This window comes from Hemiscyllium ocellatum, chromosome 8, assembly GCF_020745735.1.
Source record: "Hemiscyllium ocellatum isolate sHemOce1 chromosome 8, sHemOce1.pat.X.cur, whole genome shotgun sequence".
Lineage (NCBI taxonomy): Eukaryota > Metazoa > Chordata > Chondrichthyes > Orectolobiformes > Hemiscylliidae > Hemiscyllium > Hemiscyllium ocellatum.
The window spans coordinates 43,123,963-43,143,738 of NC_083408.1; the positions used below are offsets into that span (position 1 = coordinate 43,123,963).

General features: G+C 41.3%; 1 protein-coding gene across 13 annotated transcripts in view; it reads left to right on the forward strand.

The window, feature by feature from the left end:
- LOC132818134 (alpha-(1,6)-fucosyltransferase) overlaps positions 1–19,776 on the forward strand; it is a 752,369-nt gene that overhangs the window by 479,772 nt on the left and 252,821 nt on the right. Inside the window, exon 1 of one of the 13 annotated variants that reach the window (XM_060828866.1) lies at positions 19,145–19,200. The exons of the other annotated variants lie outside the window; for them this stretch is intronic. The gene's annotated coding sequence lies outside the window, so the exon portion shown is untranslated. Of the gene's footprint in view, positions 1–19,144; positions 19,201–19,776 lie in introns of those variants that run through there. 13 annotated transcript variants of the gene reach the window in all.

Consider the following 19,776-nt stretch of genomic DNA (forward strand, 5'->3'; position numbering starts at 1 on the left):
TTCCTGCGGGAGAGAATTTCCCAGGTTCGCAACTCTGAGTGAACCTCATCTCAGTCTCCTGAATGGCTTACCCTTTATTTTAGACTGTGACCCCCTAGTTTTGGACTTCTCCAAAATTGGAATAATTATTCCTGCATCCAGCCTGCTCAAATCCATCAGGACTTTATACGTTTCTGTGAGATGCTCCCCTCATTCTCAATTCCAGTAAATACAAGCCCAATGATCCAATCTTTATTCATATTGTTAGTCCTGCCATCCCAGGAATCAGACTTTTGTGGACTCCCTCAATAGCAAAAAACTCTTTCATTCGACAAGGAGACCAAAAGTGAATGCAATACCTAAGCTGTAGTCTCACCAAGGCACTATATAACTCAGCAAACATCCCTACTCCTGGACCGAAATCCTGTCACTGTGAAGGCCAGCATACCATTAGTTTTCTTCACTGCCTGCTGTACCCTCATGCCAACCCTCAGCAACTGTTCCACCATGACCCTCGGGTCTTATTGTACCTCAACTTTTTCTAAAAATGCCACCTTTCAGATAATAATCTGCCTTCCTGTTTTGGCCACCAAAGTGGGCAACTTCTCATTTGAGCCCTGACAATATTGTTGGTAAAAGAACATCAAACCTATGGTCTGAATCATGGCATATCCTCATAAAGTAGTACTCATACCCAGAACAAAGGAAGATGGTTATAGTTGTTGGAGGTCAGTCATGTCAGCACCGGGCCATTGTTTGCAGGAATTCTTTACTGTCCTAGACCCGATCATCTTCAGCTCTTCATCAATGACCTTCCCTCCATCAGAAGGTGAAATTTTTGTTAATGATTGCACAATGTTCAAACGTCATAGAGATGTACAGCATCGAAACAGACCCTTTGGTCCAGCCCGTCCATCCCAACCCAATCTAGTCCCACCTGCCAGCACCCGGCCCATATCCCTCCAAATCCTTCCCATTCACACACCCATCTAGATGCCTCTTAAATTTTGCAATTGTACCAGCCTCCACCAGTTCCTCTGGCAGCTCATTCCATACCCATATCACCCTCTGTGTGAAAAAGTTGCCTGTTGGGTCTCTTTTATATCTTTCCCCTCTCACCCTAAACCTATGCCCTCTAGTTCTGGACTCCCCGATCCCAGGGAAAAGACTTTGCCTATTTACCCTATCCATGCCCCTCATAATTTTGTAAATCTCTATAAGGTCACTCCTCAGCCTCCGACGCTCCAAGGAAAACAACCCCAGCCTGTTCAGCTTCTCCCCATAGCTCAAATCCTCCAACCCTGGCAACATCCTTGTAAATCTTTTCTGAACCCTTTCAAGTTTCACCACATCTTCCCGATAGGAAGGAGACCAGAATTGCATGCAATATTCCAACAGTGGCCTAACCAATGTCCTTTACAGCCGCAACATGACCTCCCAACTCCTGCACTCAATACTCTGACCGATAAAAGAAAGCATACCAAACATTTTCAAGGAGCTATGAACCTGCACTCCAAGGTCTCTTTGTTCAGCAACACTCCCTAGGACCTTTCCATTAAGTGTAGAAGTCCTGCTAAGTTTGGCTTTCCCAAAATGCAGCACCTCGCATTTATCTGAATTAAACTCCATCTGCCACTTCTCAGCCCATTGGCCTATCTGGTCAAGATCCTGTTGTAATCTGAAGTAACCCTCTTCGCTGTCCGCTACACCTCCAATTTTGGTGTCATCTGCAAACTTACTAACTGCACCTCTTATGCTCACACCGAAATCATTTATGTAAAAAGTAGAGGACCCAGCACTGAACCTTGTGGCACTCTGCTGGTCACAGGCCTCCAGTCTGAAAAACAATCCTCCACCACCACCCCCTTGAACTAGTCAGAGTGTGTATACAGCAAGATCTGGCCAACATTCCAGCTTTGACATGGCAAGTAACATTCACAAACATATGTGACAGGCATTGATTATCTCCATCAAAAGAGAATCTAACCATTGCCTTTGACAGTCATTGGCATTACCACTGCTGAAATATCCACTGTCGAGAGTGGATTGGAAAAAACACAGCAGGTCAGGCGGCTTCTGAGGAGCTGGAGAATCGAAGTTTTGGGCATAAGCCCTTCTTCATTCCTCCTGAAATTCCCACTAGCAACATTCTGTGGGGTTACCAATAGATAATGCCATGATAAATACTGTAAATGCCCCAATAAATACTGTGGCTAAAAGAGCAGGTCAGAAGCTAGGAGCTCTTTGGTGAGGAACCCATCTCCTAACTCCCTATATGCCTGTCCACTATCTACAAGGCACAGGTTGGGAATGTGATGGAATACCCCTCATTTACCTGGAGTAGTTCAGTTTCAACAACTTTATAAAAAGCTTGACATTCAGAACAAAGTATCTTGCTTACTTGGCACCCCATACTGTATCTTCAACTCCATCAATACCAGTGACAACTCAGGGGCATTGCATTAACCACCGGGCCCCATCAATAGCAATATCTAAACCCACAACCACTAGCACCTAGCAAGACACAGGCAACAAATGCATGTGTGTGCCAACACCTATAACTTCCCCTCCAAGCTAAACACCATCCTGACTTGGAACTATGTTGTTGTTCATTTACAGTTGCTGTGCCGAACTCCTGGAGCTCTCTTTTCAACATAACTGTAGGTGTACCTACACAATATGGAATACAGTGGTTCAGACATTCAGCTCACCTTCTGAAGGGCAGTTATGATTGGGTAATAAGTGCTGAACCTATCCAGCAAAACCCACATCCTGTCTGTGAATATGAAACAGAGTGTACACATGTCATTTGCAATCTTTTAAGTTTAGATTTTATTTCTGAAGACAGGAGCAGAGGAATAATCAATAGCAGTCGAATCTCGAGTTACACTCAAGGCTTAAAAGTAAATGTTTTTCTTTGTTTAACAAGGAACTCTTACATATTTATCAGCACTGTATGGTGGGGGGGATGTGTAATTGAAAAAATGACATGTAGTCTATAAAACAACAATTTAAAAATCACCAGAGCTTGTTTAAATAGGTTAGTTCCAACCTTGCTTTAAATCTGTTCGTTCAGGCAATGATGTTTTTCGATGCAGTACTGTGCTCAGTTTTTGATATTGAATGATAGTAAACAACTGTAATGCTTTGTGTTCAATTATAACTTGATATGTATTGTTTTTTTGAGTTGTAATTATATCCATAATGTCATGATGTAGGAGATAATAATCTGGTACAGGTGGAAGAAGCAAACTGCGTAGCAAATTAAATTGTCCTGACAAGTAGCTTTATTGGAGGATTAAATGAAAGAGGATTAACTATACAAATGGAGCATTGATTAAGATAACCAGGGATTATGAGAGATTCCTCTCAAGCTAGATAAAGAAGTTCATCGCTTGTGGGGCTATATTCACAGAGAAGCACAATAGTGAATATAAGGAGTTATTTGAAGACATGAGTCACTCACCGGAGTAAATAAGAATGAGAAGTGCTGCTTTGTTCATGACAGTAATTGGGAGAATATAATGGCCTTCATTAGTGTTATTTGCATGTATGCTTTCTGTTGTTACAGTAGCAGTCTTTTGTAATAAGGTCATTTGTTCACAGCTCAACTGTACACTCACAGGTTCTTTGCTAGTGAAAGATCACTGTCTTCTGTTGCTCCTGCACCCACAGCCCAATGAGGAAATATGTGACTATCTCACTTGTAATGTATATTGAAAACGCAGTAACTACGTTTACCTTTGGATTTGGCAATTAATCAAATTTTGTTTTTATTCATCCAGAACAATTCCATTTCCATTTTAATCACTGCACACACGCAGAGAGCTATCACCACCTACAAGGTAGAGTAATTTGTGCAAAAGAATTTATTGTCATGTTCCAACAACTGACAATGTTCCAGTCATTTTGGATCATAAGCAGTGCCTCTGCAATTATCATCTCGTTGTGATTGAGTTGCACATTCAAACCGTGGACCAGAAGCTTATCAAGGCTCATGGACCAAGAAGCAGCAATGTAGTTTGGATTCGGATCAGTGATGATTTAAGTTGAGAGTGTGATGGTGAAAAAGCACAGCAGGTCAGGCAGGATCTGAGGAGCAGGAGTATCGGTGTTTCAGGTTAAAAACCTTTCATCAGAAGGGCTTCCTGATGAATGGCTTTTGCCCGAAACATCTATTCTCCTGCTTCTCGGATGCTGCCTGACCTGCTGTGCTTTATCAGCACCACACTCTCGACTCTAATCTCCAGCATCTGCAGTCTTCATTTTTGCCCAGTGATGATCCATTTCTACTGTAAGACCAGCTGAGTGTACTTGTCTTGATCTTCTTACGTTAGCAGATCGAGGGAAATAGGTGATGGTCTTTCTCTTGGTTTTCATCTCATATCTGATTCTTCTGAAGGGAAAACGCATGTTTTCCTAATAAACATCAAAACACCAATTATTGTAATATTAGCAATCAGTTAAGTTACTTCTTGTCATTCTAACATTTTAAAGCTTAACAAATTGTGTCCTTGATTTCAAAAATATATACTGCCCTTAAAAATGTGCAAACTAAAATATCAGTGTTTTGGCCATTTGATCGGAATTGAAGATTACTCATTAAAGATCAAAAATTCATTAAAATGATCAGATACTTTAGACCAAGAAAAAAAAATGCATATTTGAAGTTAATAAAAAATAACAGAGGCAAATATAGGAAAGAGGAGCTGGAGTAGGCCACTCCAGCCCTCGAGCCTAGTCTGTCATTCAATAAGATCGTGGTTGAACTAGTATCTCTGCATTCTTCCCTATCCACAACAACCTCTTGCAGGGACTAAATTGAAGGGGAGCAGAAAGAGGGGTCAAGCTCAGGGTGGTTGGATAATGGACACCACAGAGCAATTGCATGAGCTGCAGTGGATGTATGAGGATAGTGTAAGATGAATGAGTGTGTTGTAACTATGACAACAGATTTCCTGGTCGGAGTGGATACAAACAGCAGTAACAAATTGAGTACATTTCCCATAAATGTTGCTTCTTCCAACAATTTCCTGTAACGTTTTTATTAATAATGGCTGTATGGTTAACCATACAGGACTTTTTCCATTTTTGCAATGGACTTTGTCGAGCTTAAAAGCTAAAACGTGGAAATATATTACCTGTGATTATTTTCTTGTTTCATTGTTCTCTTTGGATATATGTAACTCCTTTGTTCTTAAAGGAAGACAGAATTAGGAAATTACAGGCCTGTCAGCTTTGTCATAAAGATGTTAGAAGTGTTATTGAAATCATTATAGTAGGACACTGGGCGATTTCAGTCAGACAGAATCAACATAGGGAAAAGGAAATAATGTTTATCCAATCTTTTTGAATTATTTGAAGGAGTAACATGTACTGTACTTAGATTTCCAGAAGGCATTTCACAAAGTGTCACATCAAAGGTTATTGCAAAATCCATAGCTTGTTGTGTAAGTGAATATATTAGCATGGATATAAGATTGGCTATTAGAGGGGAAGCATAAACAGGATCGTTATTGGATTGGTAAGATATAATGAATGTTGTACCACAGAGATCAATGCAGAGGTCTCAACCTTTTACAATTTATGTAAATGACTTGAATGAAGGGGCAGTGTGTGGTTGAATTTAACAGTGTATGGTTGCTAAATTTGTCCCTGACACACAGACTGATAGGAAAATTAACACTGGGGGAAGAGAAGAAGCAAATGATCAAAATGATTAGAGATTCCAGAGAAACTGAGGAAACTAGAGGTCCAAGTGCATGAATCACAAGGTTAGAATGTTGATGCAGTAAGTAATTAGGAAGGCTAATGTCATCGTTGATTGGAAAGAGAATTGAATACAGAAGCAGGAAGGTTAAGCTTAATTATACAGGCCATCGCTGCAACTGTATCTGGAGTCCTGTGCATAGTGTTGGCCTCCTTATTTCAGGAAGGATGTGAATGTGTTTGAAGCAGTTGAGATAAGATTTACGAGACTAATACCTGGAATAGCCTGCTTGACTTGTAAAGAAAACGTTGACAGAGTACTTTATCCAGTCCAGTTTGAAGAGTAAGAGGCGAGATGATTGAAACATCCTGAAGGGTTTTGACAGGATACATATGGAAAGGACATTTTCCTCTTCCAAGGATCGAACTAGGAGTCACTGTTTAAAAAAACAGGGGCAGCCCAGTAAGGGCAGGGATGAGGAGGAATACTTTCAAGCGGGTTGTAAGCCCTTGGAGCTCTTTCTTGTCAAGTGGGGGAAATGGAATCATTGAATATTTTTAAGGTCACGGTAGATAGCTGGATTCTTGATAAAGGCAGGGAGGTTGAAGGGCTTATGCTCGAAACGTCGAATTCCCTATTCCAGAGATGCTGCCTGGCCTGCTGTGCTTTGACCAGCAACACATTTTCAGCTGTGATCTCCAGCATCTGCAGACCTCATTTTTTACTTAAAGGCAGGGAGGTTGTCATGAATAGGCAAGAATGCAGAGTAGTCAGTTCAACCACAATCTTGTTGAATGACAGAGTAGGCTCACTCCCCTTTCCTATATTTTGTCTCTGTTATTTTATTTATTAACCTCAAACATGCATTTCTTTTTTTCTTGGTCTAAAGTATCTGATCATTTTAATGAATTTTTATATTTAATGAGTAATTTTTTGAAAGATCTTGTTTCTTTATAGTTTCTTCCTGCTTACATCACTCCATTGTAGAAACAAGGGTATCTTCTCCTGAACAAGGTGGGTGTCCATTATAACATGGGTCGATGCACTGCAAACGTCCTTTAAATATGAGGGTCTTGTACACCTCTGAAAACAGGTGAATATTCATGTAAACATTCATTTTGAAGGTGAAGAATAGGAGAAAATAGTTTTTCTATTAACACAATCCAGCTACAACATTCACATATTAATGGACTTCCACTGTAATTCTTTTGAGCCAGTCAAGAACCAGTGAGTTCAGGCTTAGTATTGTTGATGGAAATGATTCATTAATGTCTTTCTAAGGAACTGTTAGTGATGAGTATGCTCATTCATAGCAGACCCATTGCTTCAGCCTATTCCTGCCCCTCGGAGCTCATCTCTTCCTAACTTGACTCTGTCTTTTCCGCCTGGTTCAGTCCCTGCCCACATCCATTTGTGATTCCTCTGATGTTTTACACCTGTTTTGGAATTTCTGGTTTGCAGGCTGCAGCCGCCACCTCTTTTACGGTGGGCGTGCAATCACTTTACACGTGCACCCCTTGCCAGGATAGTCGCATGGCTCTCCGCTTCTTCCTGGGGCAAAGTCCCCACCCATCACCACCCTCCTCCAGGTGGTCCTCACCCGAACCAAATTCTTTTTTAACTCCTCTCATTTTCTTCAGGTGACCGTGGATACTTGCCTGGGCTCCAGTTAAGCCTGTCTCTTGTGGGGTACGTGGAACATTCCTTGTTCCAGTCCTATTCCGGACCCCACCCACAACCCTTTCTCTTGGTGCTGCTTCCCTATCTCATCTAGAAGTGGAGAAGTTCATCGATGTTTGCTTTCAATAACCATCCAGCACTCACTTTCACCTGGTCAATCTCTGACTCCTCCCTTCCCTCCCTCGACATGTCTGTTTCCATTTTTGGAGATAGACTGACCACCAATATTCACTGTAAACCCACTGACTCCCACAGCCACCTGCACGATACATCCTCGCACCCTGCTTCCTGTGAAGTTGCCATTCCACTCCACGGTCTCTGTTGCGTGTGTTCCAATAAGGACAACTTTGATAAGGAAGAGTCCAAAATGTTCGCTACCTTCCTCAACTGAGGATTCCCCAGCACCATTGTTGACAGGCACCTCAGCCAGATCTGACCCATCTCCTACAGTTCTCCCCTCATCCCCTGTCTTCCCTCCCACAACAGCGATAGGATTCCCCTTGTCCTTACCTACCATCCCACCAGCATCCACATCCAGAAGATCATCAGCGAGATGTTACACCAGATGCACATTTCCCTTCTCTCCATTGTCCACATTCTGCAGGGACCACTCCATTGGACGTCCTGGTCTACTCTTCCTTCACTCCCAATACCCTCCCACAGACCTACGGCACCTTCCCCTACAACTGCCAAAGGTGTAACACCTGCCCATTACCTTTTCCCTCCTCTGGATTCAAGGACCCAAGCATATCTTCCAGGTGAAGCAGCACTTTACCTGCACTTCACACAATCCAGTCAACTGTATTTGTAGCTCGCAATGTGGTTCTCCTCTATATTGGGAAAATGAAGCATAGACTGGATGATTGTTTCACAGAACATCAATGTTTTGCTCGCAAAAAAAACTGAGAGCTCCCAGTTGCCTGTCACTTTAACACACAACTCTGTTGCCAGGCCAACATCTCTGTCTCTGCCTTACCACAGTGTTCCAGTGAAGTTCAGCGCAAGCTGGAAGAATAACATCTTATTTTTGACTTGGGGACCCCGCAACCCTTCGGAATCGATATAGAATTCAATAATTTGAGGGCCTGAACTCTCCCATGCCGTAGCCCCCGACTCCACTAGCCAGGCCTTGTTATCACATAGTCTGCCATTACACTCTACCTATCGTTAGCCACTAACAGTCTTCATTAACAGTTATTCACTCTCCTGTTGAGATCATTATCCACTCCTTTGGCTGTTCACCTGTGCTTCTCGCTCTTTGAACTCTATCCCAAACTATCGTTTACCCCTTACCTCCTGCCCTCACCCTATCTTCTGCACATAAACTGCAATTTTCCTAGCTGCTATCAGTTCTGAGAAAGGGTCACCAGATCTGGAATGTTAACTCTGATTTTTCTTCGCAGATGCTGCCAGACCTGCTGAGCCTTTCCAGCAACTTCTGTTTTTGTTTCTAAGTAGGAAGGACTTGCCTGGTTATCTATTGTACAATTGGAACACTGTTTAGTCTTGGTATTTGATTAACTTCTCACACCCAGCCCCAATTAGAGCTCATACCCACTCTCTGAAAATGACTCCCCAAACCCTACTGATCCAGTACTGCCTCAACCTGACTACCAAGTCCCAGTCCACCATCCACTTCCTCATTCAATGCTGCCTCGGGCACACTCACTACTCGCTACCCCTGTTGAAAGGCTTGAGATATCTAAGTATGTGTGCAGGTACAACAGCTGAGAGGGATGGGAGTCCTTCGTGTTGTTCCACTGCCTGATCCCTGTGGGATCACTTTGCTGTGGCTTTGTCATTCCAGACCAGATCAAACGCCCTGACTTGCAAGGCTTCAAAAAGATAAGTAGACAATAATCTCAGCAAATGTCAGCGTTGGAGACTGCATCTTCATCTATTGGAAAACCCACCCTACCATAATGTGGGACAATACAGCAGTCAATGTGCACACAGCAAACGTAAATGATAAAACTGACTAGAGAGTACAGGGGTCATCCTACTATAATGTGTGTTTCGTTAACATGAATTCGCTGTAACGCGATTGACAAATTGGGGACACCGTTTCTTTTAAAATGTGTGTTGGCTGTAAAGTGATTACATCGCCAAAACTCAGTGCTGTTTCTAAAGCACCATTTTTCTACCATGCCAGGGTGCACCAAGAACATAACTATCACGTTATAGAAGAATCTGTTTGTGATGTTGGTTGGTGGGCTACTTTTCACCTTCATGTTGGAAGAAATGTCCTGCTCATGTTTGATTCCTGCCTGCAGACCACTTGTCCAGTTGAGTAGCTAAATGTGACCCTTGATAAACAATTGCCCCAAATGCCATCAGCTCATGAATGTGCAGTGCAGGAGCATCATTCTGGGGTATGCATTCAAGTCTCTGGAAGGCAACTTAAGTCCGCAACCTTCTCGCTCAAATTATGGAGCTCGCATTGTTGTATCTCTGGCACTTTGTAAACACAAGCAGTCTGAATATATTAATTTTTCACAACAGGCCAGGTTATTGAGCCCTGCTTATGTATGCTGCACTCTGTCTTCAGTTGATTTGATAGAAAAACCAAAATGGCCAAGCCAGTGTGCATCATTGTCACAACGCTTTCTCAAAATACCATCCATTGGCTTAATGTTAGGTGACAAGCGCTTGTCAGTTAATTACTTCCCTTGTGGGATAGGTGTCCAGAATGAGCAATTGAACCCACACTGATGGAAAGACCGCAAGCTGGGCTAATTCAGATCTCTTTAGTATTGGCCAGGATGGATCAGATTAAGTTTGTGCTGAGTTAATTGTTGGATGCAAGATTCTGAATTTTCAATCACAGATTAATTACACAGAGGGTTGGGCCCATGAAGTGTAGTGGCCTGTTTCAGAATTCAGTTGCTTGAATCTGCAGCGTTTGACATGGATTGATGACTTTCGCGGGCTGTGTCTATTGGTGCAGGGAGATTGTTCACATGAGAAAAAGCTGAACTTTCCATATTTAAGACTTGTGTAGCAGGCGTGATGGTCTCAGTCTGGGGAAGGAGAAACATTGACATTGGAATGGTACTATAAGCATGTGCTGTTCAAACAGAATGGAGACATGTTACACTGATGATAACTAACTGATCACTCTACTGTCGCTGTCTGTTTGTAACTGTGTGTGATTCCAGTACTTGCACAGACCTACCAGCATATTGTCTGTTTTGCTGCCAGCTGCAGGCAGCTTAGCCCAGGCTGTTTAACGATCTGTGCTGTCAGAAGGAGTGTGCAAATCTGTTGGCCATGCTCCTTTGAATTATCCAATTACCTTCAATCTGTAAACCAACTTGTTGATGGATTTTTGTTTTCTTGAAAATCGAAAACCTTTTTTTTCAAAGTAACATGCATAATTTTTAGCACACCAAATTTATGTGGCATTCTTTGTTAACAGGCATGGGATATTTTGTTTCAACAGCAATGTATCATTTAGATCTCAGTCCTTATTTTCCACTGAGCCACAGAGAAGAGGACAAAGCAGTTTTTGTCACTTCTAATAAATGTCTGGAGTTTTCACCATTCCTGGTCTGTAAATTTAAATCTTTATGCAGCCAGTTGGTTCTTTTTGCTTTCTTCGGCGTTTAATTTTGCTTATGAATTGGATGTGATTTCAGATACTCAAGTAAGCTATGAATGAGTCACACTTCCATTGCGTTGTGGGGCAATTCCTTCTCATTATTGTAAAACTCTGTGAAATTTGAAAGACATATTAATTTTGGTACCATGTTGATAAAGTTGAGAAATGCAGATGAGAGTTGTCAAGTCATTCCACTATACTTTGAAACTCAAGACAATCAAACCTATTCATTTCTTTCTATTCCGCACATTGAAGAGCAATGGGTTATATTGGAAGAGAATTTCAGAGGGCCCAAGTGTCCTGGCAAAAGATCTATTCATGGAATAGGTTAGGATCGGTGAAGTGCTGGACAATGGGCAAGCATTTTCCAGAAAAGCCAGATTGTTCCTCTTTTACATCAACCTGAGGGATGGAATCTGAGAGAACTTTTGAGATTTTGCTGTACTCCACATTGTCAATTAGATTGATCAATATTAAATTTCAAAGCCTTTCACAACTTCTCATCAACAATTTCTGTCATTACTGTGAGAAAGTTAATTTTTTCAATACACATTAGCCAACATTAGTAAATATCTGTTGGATGTATGGTTTGTTTGGTGCAACTGATGGTAGTTAAGAATCACTTAAAGACAAGCAAGCATACACATTCAAGACCTATATAAATCTGCCCGAGTTGATCATCTCATTTTCTCTCCATTTAGCTAAAGGTCACCATGGCCTTTTGCATCGCACCCTCATTATTCCCTCAACTGGTAACTGTAAAGGCAGAAATAAAACAGGGGAAAATAACTGGTAATACTCAGCATGCCACTCCCATCTGTGGAGCAACAAAACCAGTTAATGTTTCAGGTCTATGGCCTTTAAGAACAGATTAGCTGGTCAGCTGTGTATTCCTGTTTGTGAAATGCTTGAGTGCAGAACAGTTGCTGCAGTTAGATGAACAACTGCTTCTTGCAGTCCAGAGGTGATCCACTGTTGGAAGTACTTTGCAGTGTTTCTGTTTGGTAAGACATCATGGAAGTTTTATTCTGGTGTTTTAAAAATGAGAAAGAATAATAGGAAGTCAGGCAAGTCATATTGCAGTACCAAATGTAGGTGCTGTGCCTCGTAATATGGGGGTTTAGTCTAGTTTTGGTAAGCATCAATGATTGTGCTTTGTGACAAGATGGAAGCTATTGTGTCAGTACATAATCCACGTCAGTATATTACTTATAAAAGAATGCTGCTTAAATACATCAAGATGTCAGTCCGTGACACTTGACTGCAGCAGGGGGTTATGAATCGTCTTTTTCATATTGTCACTGAAATAAGAAGCTGTGGGAATTCAGTGGCACAGCTTGATGCAGTGCTGTAAATTATAGAGGTCAGGATAAATCATGATAGAGTACCAGCCCTGTCTGAGTTTAAACTGTTTACCTCATGTGCTCCACAAGCTTCCAGCTGGATTATCTCCACTTTCCTCTGGTATTAAGTGGGTAGAGATGCAACTGGCTGGGTATCTTTTGAATTGTTCAAGTTTGCAATTATAGCTATTAGCAGAATTATAAGGATTATTATAACTAATTTTAAAACAAACATTATGATTTACAGATATATATTTATCTGTGCTGCAGTCCTGTAGAACTATACAAATGTTTAAGCTATGGGTTAATCATTGTTTTCTGTACAAGAATAGGTCGAGGCAGAGAATTTCAGTGTTAGAAATTATCTTCCTTCCTAACTGGCACAATTTTCTAATGACTTGTCATTTAAGGGATCCGTGAAATGTATATTATGCTTAATAAATATTTTTATAGTGTAATTGAATGACCTTCTTCATTAGGATAATTGGGATTTTGATTGACAGTTGTTTGAAACTAATTAGATCTAATGGTCTGGCTACCTTATTACACACACCAACTGCAGGCAAAGGTCTCTTTGCTGTCCTCGTTGAAATGCCACGCAGGAGACTCCACTACTGTTTAAAATCCAAGATACCAGAATCACACCAGCCTTGGGGTACAGTGGTTGTTGGAGCAGAGTGATGAGAGTTCTCTGCATCTAATGAATTGAACCTTTCGTCCTTCAGAATAATCAAGTGACAAAAAGTCACTTAAACAATAGGAGTAAGTAACCATTTTGTATACGTAAAGAAATAAATCATTGCCCAATGGTTGGGATGTCTAAGCCTCGGAGGCAAGGTATGAGTGTTTTCCTAAAGGTGGTCAGTTTGATGCTTTTAAGTAACTGCTTCACAGTGTCTGGAGAGACCTAAAAATTCCTCCATCCTTCAGGTGAATCAGTTTCCCATCACAGCATTGTTTTCACTCCTACTCCAGAGAAATATGACATCTTAGAGAGAACTTTATGCACTTTATCCCCAAATTCTGTATTCAGGTTTGTGTTTTTAATGTTTTTATATGTAAAAAAAATTGGTTCCAGAATCTGACCACTAAGGCTGCTTTGATCCTTCATCTCCAGTTGTCCAAAAAGCAATAAGATTTTATCTTGCTGACCTGCAACTTAGACAATATAGAGCTATTGAGTCCTGCAGGGCATTCATTTTGAGCATTGATGTTTCAGTATTCACTGACAATTTCCTTCACAAATTTGCTAGATTTACCGAATTTCAGTTCCACCAGGTTTGCTGTGATTTGAGCTCTCAATCTCTGGCCCATGAGTTCAGTACTGTAACTACTATACTGCTGTGATCATAAAGGTAATAGTGCTAAATGGTCAATGTTGGTCAGTCCATCAAACCTGATTGTCCCTCCAGTTTCAGTTGGTCTTTACAAGTGACAGCAAGATAGCTAATCAAATCAGCTGTTCATTACCTCCACATTTACAGTGTTAGAGCTTCCAACCAGGTTACGGCATCACTAATCCTTTGGGAATTCCAGAAATGACAGCAAGTGCTGGACACAGCAGGTCTGGCAACATCTGTCAAATGGGAAATGGTTGATGTTTCAAGTCGAATATGGCTCTTTGGAACTGAAGAAACTGAATGTTTGCTGAGTTTTACGTCTTTGAAAGGGGGGGGGGAGTGGGTGGGATCATCAAGGACAAGTCCTGGGATTGCGTGCAGGGAGGGGGAAGATTAGATGGCAAGTGTGTCATGGGATAAAAGGCAAAGCGAGCAGCAATGATTGTCGTTAATAAATAAAGCATTTGTCCAGAATGTGTGAATCACAGAACAAGGAACAGTCCTGCTTGAAAATTAAAACATTTAGAAACAAGATTCAGACATTTACCTCACTGACGCTGTAAAATCTGCTGAGTTTCTGCAGCTCTTTTTGTTTTTTCCTTTTTGAATTAACCACATCTGCAATATTTTTGTTTTTACTTTAATGGAATGAGAAATATCAGTAAAGGTCATAGAGATGTACAACACGGAACCAGACCCTTTCAAGAAGCTTTGTTCAGCAACACTCCCTAGGACCTTACCATTAAGTGTATAAGTCCTGCTAAGATTTGCTTTCCCAAAACGCAGCACTTCACATTTATCTAAATTAAACTCCATCTGCCACTTCTCAGCCCATTGGCCCATCTGATCAAGTTTTCATTGTAATCTGAGGAAACCTTCTCCGCTGTCCACTACACCTCCAATTTTGGTGTCATCTGCAAACTTACTAACTGTACCTCTTATGCTCGCATCCAAATCATTTACATAAATGATGAAAAATCGTGGACTCAGCACCGATCTTTGTGGTTCTCCACTGGTCACAGGCCTCCAGTCTAATTCACCGAAAATACATATTGCCAAAGTAACATGTATTAGATTTTTTTTTAATTATTCATCTCTCCAGTCTGTTGTGGAGCCCAGTCCTTTCAGTAAACCTTTGACTAGGCAGCTGTTTCGAGTATAATACAAAATTTTTTCAATTACAATACAATTCATTGAATTATAAATCTTTATGTTCCTTCTCAGTATGACTTAGATAAAAAACCAACCCTGAGCCTATTATAGAAACTGGGTATCTTGCACCTCTGAACCATATAAATCTAAGGAAAGAGAAATTGTTGCACAGAATTAGGAAGATTGATTGTAATTTGTATCAGTGATAAAATTTAGGTGCCCAGAAACTGAATGCCAATCCAGGTATTAGCTTTATTTTGTCGGTCTACTTGCCAAGAATGATTTGGGTCATTGGCCATTTGAGGCGAAGCTAAGGTAATGAAAGTTGAGCTTGAATTATATTTTTGTCTGATATTGTCAAGCAAGGCACAAAAACCACTCGCCTGTATGGAGGCAGCAGCAATAATGGGCTCACTGGAAATGAGAAGAAACATAAGGAATGTGACCATTCTGCATTGTCACCCAACTGAGAGAGCACGTTTGCTCCTTGGAATATTGCATGTAATTCTGGTCTCCTTCCTATTGGAAAGATGTTGTGAAACTTGAAAGGGTTCAGCAAAGATTTGCAAGGATGTTGCCAGGGTTGGAGGATTTGAGCTACAGAGAGAGGCTGAATAGGCAGGTGCTGTTTTCCCTGGAGTTTTGGAGGCTGAGGCGTGACCTCATAGAGGTTTATAAAATCATGAGGGGCATGAATAGGGTAAATAGACAAAGTCTTTTCACTGGGTGGGGGTGTCTAGAATTAGAGGGCATAGGTTTAGGGTGAGAAGGGAAAGATATAAAAGAGATGTAAGGGCCAATCTTTTCACGCAGAGGGTGGTGCATGAATCGAATGAGTGCCAGAGGAAGTGGTGTAGGCTAGTATAGTTGCAGTATTTAAAAGAGATCTGGATGGGTATATGAATAGGAAGGGTTTGGAGGGATATGGGCTGGGTGCTGGCAGATGGGACTAGTTTGGGTTGGAATATTTGTTCGGCATGGACAAGTTGGACCAAAGAGTCTGTTTCCATGCTGTACATCTCTATGACTCTGTTTTGAATCTTGGGGGTGTGTAAATCCATTCCTTTGAACTCTAATGGAGGAATTGAGGGAGTTGTACTAGAGTTAACCCACAATTTTCTCATTCAGAGTCCGGAATGTCTTATTTGTGCTTTTTGAGGGAGTTAGCCATTGAGACAAAAGTTCAGATCTTCTTGAGGTGACATTATTTTTCTTCAAGCAAATAGGAATTGTGTTCCAACTTTGAGAGATCTTAGATGGCTGCAACTCCATACTTATAGAAAGCATCTGCTTTCACCTGATGGCAAGTGTATAGTAGTATGGGATTATGTCCCGTATTCTTTCAAAATTGACCTCAGAGCCCCAGGATGCTGTCACTGTAAACATCGGGCAGGCAGAGGAACAATTCTCCAGCTGCCTTCATGTAAAAAGGTGGAGAAATCTTGGTATAAAGATGCTCATGCTTTGTTTTCAAGTGCTATTCTTAGTCAGTTACCAATGTGTTATCTGTGTCGAAGTAAATGAAGACAACTCCTTGAAAAGAAAGGGTGTTTTAGCCATCAGTGCACCTGTGTGGGCAGGTACAACTTGGTCTTATGATTTAAACCTGCCATCAGAGAGTTTTGAACAGGAATAAAACGTTTGGTCCATCAGGCCTACTCTGCCACTCAATTAGATTATGGTGGATCTGCACCTGACTGCAAACAAAAAAATTTAGGCAGAATTCTCTCATGAATTTAAAATAAAAGATGAACCATTAAATCCTTCGAGGTTGTGCTTTTAGATTTTGGCCCTAGCCTTCAAACTTTACATCTTAATGTGGTTTAGGAAGCAGCAGGTTTCAGGACAGCAGTTGAGATTGAGAAACCCAATCCATCTCGAGAGCAGTTAAACATTGTACAGCTGAAAAATCTTGGGGTGGAGATCAACAGCAGCACTGGCCCACATACAGGGGATTTCCTCTTTAAAGCGGATGCTATTTGTGTGAGAAAGTGTGATCATTGAATGAAGAGAAATCAAGAAGTAACTTCTTTTCCTTACTTATTTGCATGGGGACTTACAGTTGTGGAGCCTTCTGATTGTGAGAGGGGCAGCAATGTGTCTGCACTTTCGAAAGCAAGCAAAAGAATGTTTCCCCTGATAAAAATATGCAGCAAAAATCCAATGACATACACAAAATTGTCGTCTTAGTTAAAGTGTCATTAGTTGTAATAATATTTTGACTTAGCTGTGATGACGTAGAGTCTCATAAGTACAGCCCCAAATTGTAGAGTGATAGAGTTATTCAGCACGGAAACAGACCCTTCGATCCCACCAGTCCATGATGACCATAATCCCAAATTAGTCGAGTCCCACCTGCCTGGGCTTGGCGCAAATCCCTCCAAACATTTCTTATTCGTGTACTTAATCTAAATGTCTTTTAAAAGTTGTGACCATACTCTCATCCACCACTTCCTCTGGACGTTCATGCCACACATGAACCACCCTCTGTTTAAAAAGAAATGGCTGCTCAGGTCCCTTGTAAATCTATCTCCTCTCACCTTTTAAAAAATGCCCCTAAAACTTGAAATCCCCACCATAGAGAAAAGACACCCGCCATTCACCTTATCTGTACCACTTATTGTTTTGTGAACTTCTATCAGGTCACCCCTTAGCCTCATGCTCCAGTGAAAAAAGTCCCAGCTCTCCTTATAACTCAAATCCTCTATTCCTGGCAGCATCCTAGTAAATCTCTTCTGAACCCTGTAACGTAGGAGCATCTCATTCCAATCCATGAATATTTTAACAAAAATGTCAAGTTTTGGAACCCAGAAGAATAATCTAACATTTGATAATTAATCACGGAGAGTTCTGGTGTACCTTGCTGCTCAGCTCTTCGAAAAAATGGATGCTTCCAGTTATTATGCCATACAACATAATTGCATCAGTTTTGTGAGCTGTTCCTAGCGCTAAAGAGACCAGGCACCTTTTTCCAAATCTGGTTATTTCACTGTGAGGGATAGGGAGAAACACAGGTGTACAAGACTACAAGAGTGCTGGAAAATAGGATTAATCTAGATGGGTGTTTGTTGACCAGCATGGAAGTGAAGGACTGAAGGGCCTATTTCCCTGCAGTAAAGACTTTACTGTATTTCCAAACTATTTCTTAACAAATGGGAACCTTCGCATTTTTGGAAGGATTTGGTTTTGTGATTGATTCACAGAGAGGTCACGAACCCAGCTATCTTGGTGCTTTATTATGTTTACCCCGCCCGGCGTCCATTTGAACCCAAACTCAAACAGCAGTTATTACAATCTGCGCCGTAAAATTATATGAGGCAACTATTGACGGCAGAGTACAGCTTGGTCCCGTTTTTTATTTAGAAGAACTCGAAATTCTCTCTTCAACACAGTTCTTATGGAGCAAAACCGAGCATCATCTTTTTCATATGGATGTGGGCCCAAGGCATACATGCAATTGCTTGTGAAGGGTTGGTGTGGAAACATGCCATCAGAACAAGTCCACACCGACCTTTCGAAGAGCATCACACCCTCTCTCTGTAACCTTACACCTCTCATGGCTAAACCACCTAGCCTACACATCCTTGGACACTGGGCAATTCAGCACGGCCAGTCAGCCCGACCGGCACGTCTTTTGACCGTGAGAGGAAACCAGAGCACCCGGAGGAAACCCATGCAGATACAGGGAGAATGTGCAAACTCCACACAGACAGTCGCCCGAGGGTGGAATTGAACCTGGGTCCCAGGCGCCGTGAGGCAGCAGTGCTAACCACAGCTGGTGAGCTACATGGAAATGGGAATTTTGTTCAGGCCCAAAATTCAATTTAATCTGATTTCCATCAATTGTCTATTGAAGGAGTAGTGTTTTGCATTAATTAGTGCAAAATAAATATTCTGTAAATTTACAATGTTACTGTCAGCAATGGATTGTCTACTTCATACATCCATTTACTAAAATGTCACTGCAACTTATGTCCATGTTGCCCTGTTATTTTATGTCTGAATTGTTCTGTGCTGGCAATCAACATGAGTCACGATAATTAATTCAGGAAAACATATTATTAACTGTGGGTTTTTTGATTAAAAATAAATTTGGCAATCAATGCTGTTTGTTTGTGAGAAGTGAAATGACAAAGCAGGAAATAGCTGCACGGTGTGCTTCGATGAGGTACCCGCCTCTATTTCAAGGAGCTCAGAGGACTGGTGTAGATTCTGAGAACAGCTACAAGCGTTGTGTTTGTAGAATTTCTTAAAGAGGTGTTAACCAGTGTAGTGAATGTCACAGCACAGGATGTAGCAGGATGCTTGCTGATGTGATCAGTAGCACACTTCCTTTCAGCAGCAGACAGCTTCAGCGAGCAGAACTCAGGGAAAGTCGCTGTGGAAATAAAAAAGGTAAATTATTTTAATGATCCTTGATGTAGGTCTGCTTCAAAAGTATCCAGTTACAGGGAGCAGCTGAACTCAGTACAAAAATGAGGAGTGTTCCTGAGGATGGATTCTGCAATTCAGAAGAGTTCAGTGTTTCTAATTTGGGTGCTGTCGATATTGCTTGCAGTTAATATAAATTGATGGTCTTTGCTTGCCTTAGTCTTCCCCTAGTATCATGAGCATCACCCAACTTATTTTGCAATAGTAACGACAAAATTTGAATGAGTGGGAAAACTAGAGAAACTACCAGGCTAATGTTTGTGACTCTACATATTCAGCAGTGTACCAACTGTCCGCTGGTTTATGTTAAGTATGATTGGTTGCAGAATAATGTTCTGAGCAAGGTAAAATCTCACGAAAAGGCATGCACAGAACCATTTTCCCCCCCACCACCCCTCTATGTAAAAGCCAGAATGACAGCATGTCGCCTCGTTCGGTCCACTTCAGAAGTTGTTTCCTAAATAGTAGTTGGCAAAAAGGATTTACATTTGTTCGCTCATTCATTGCAGGTTATTCTGCTATCAGTATTCTTTTAGGACT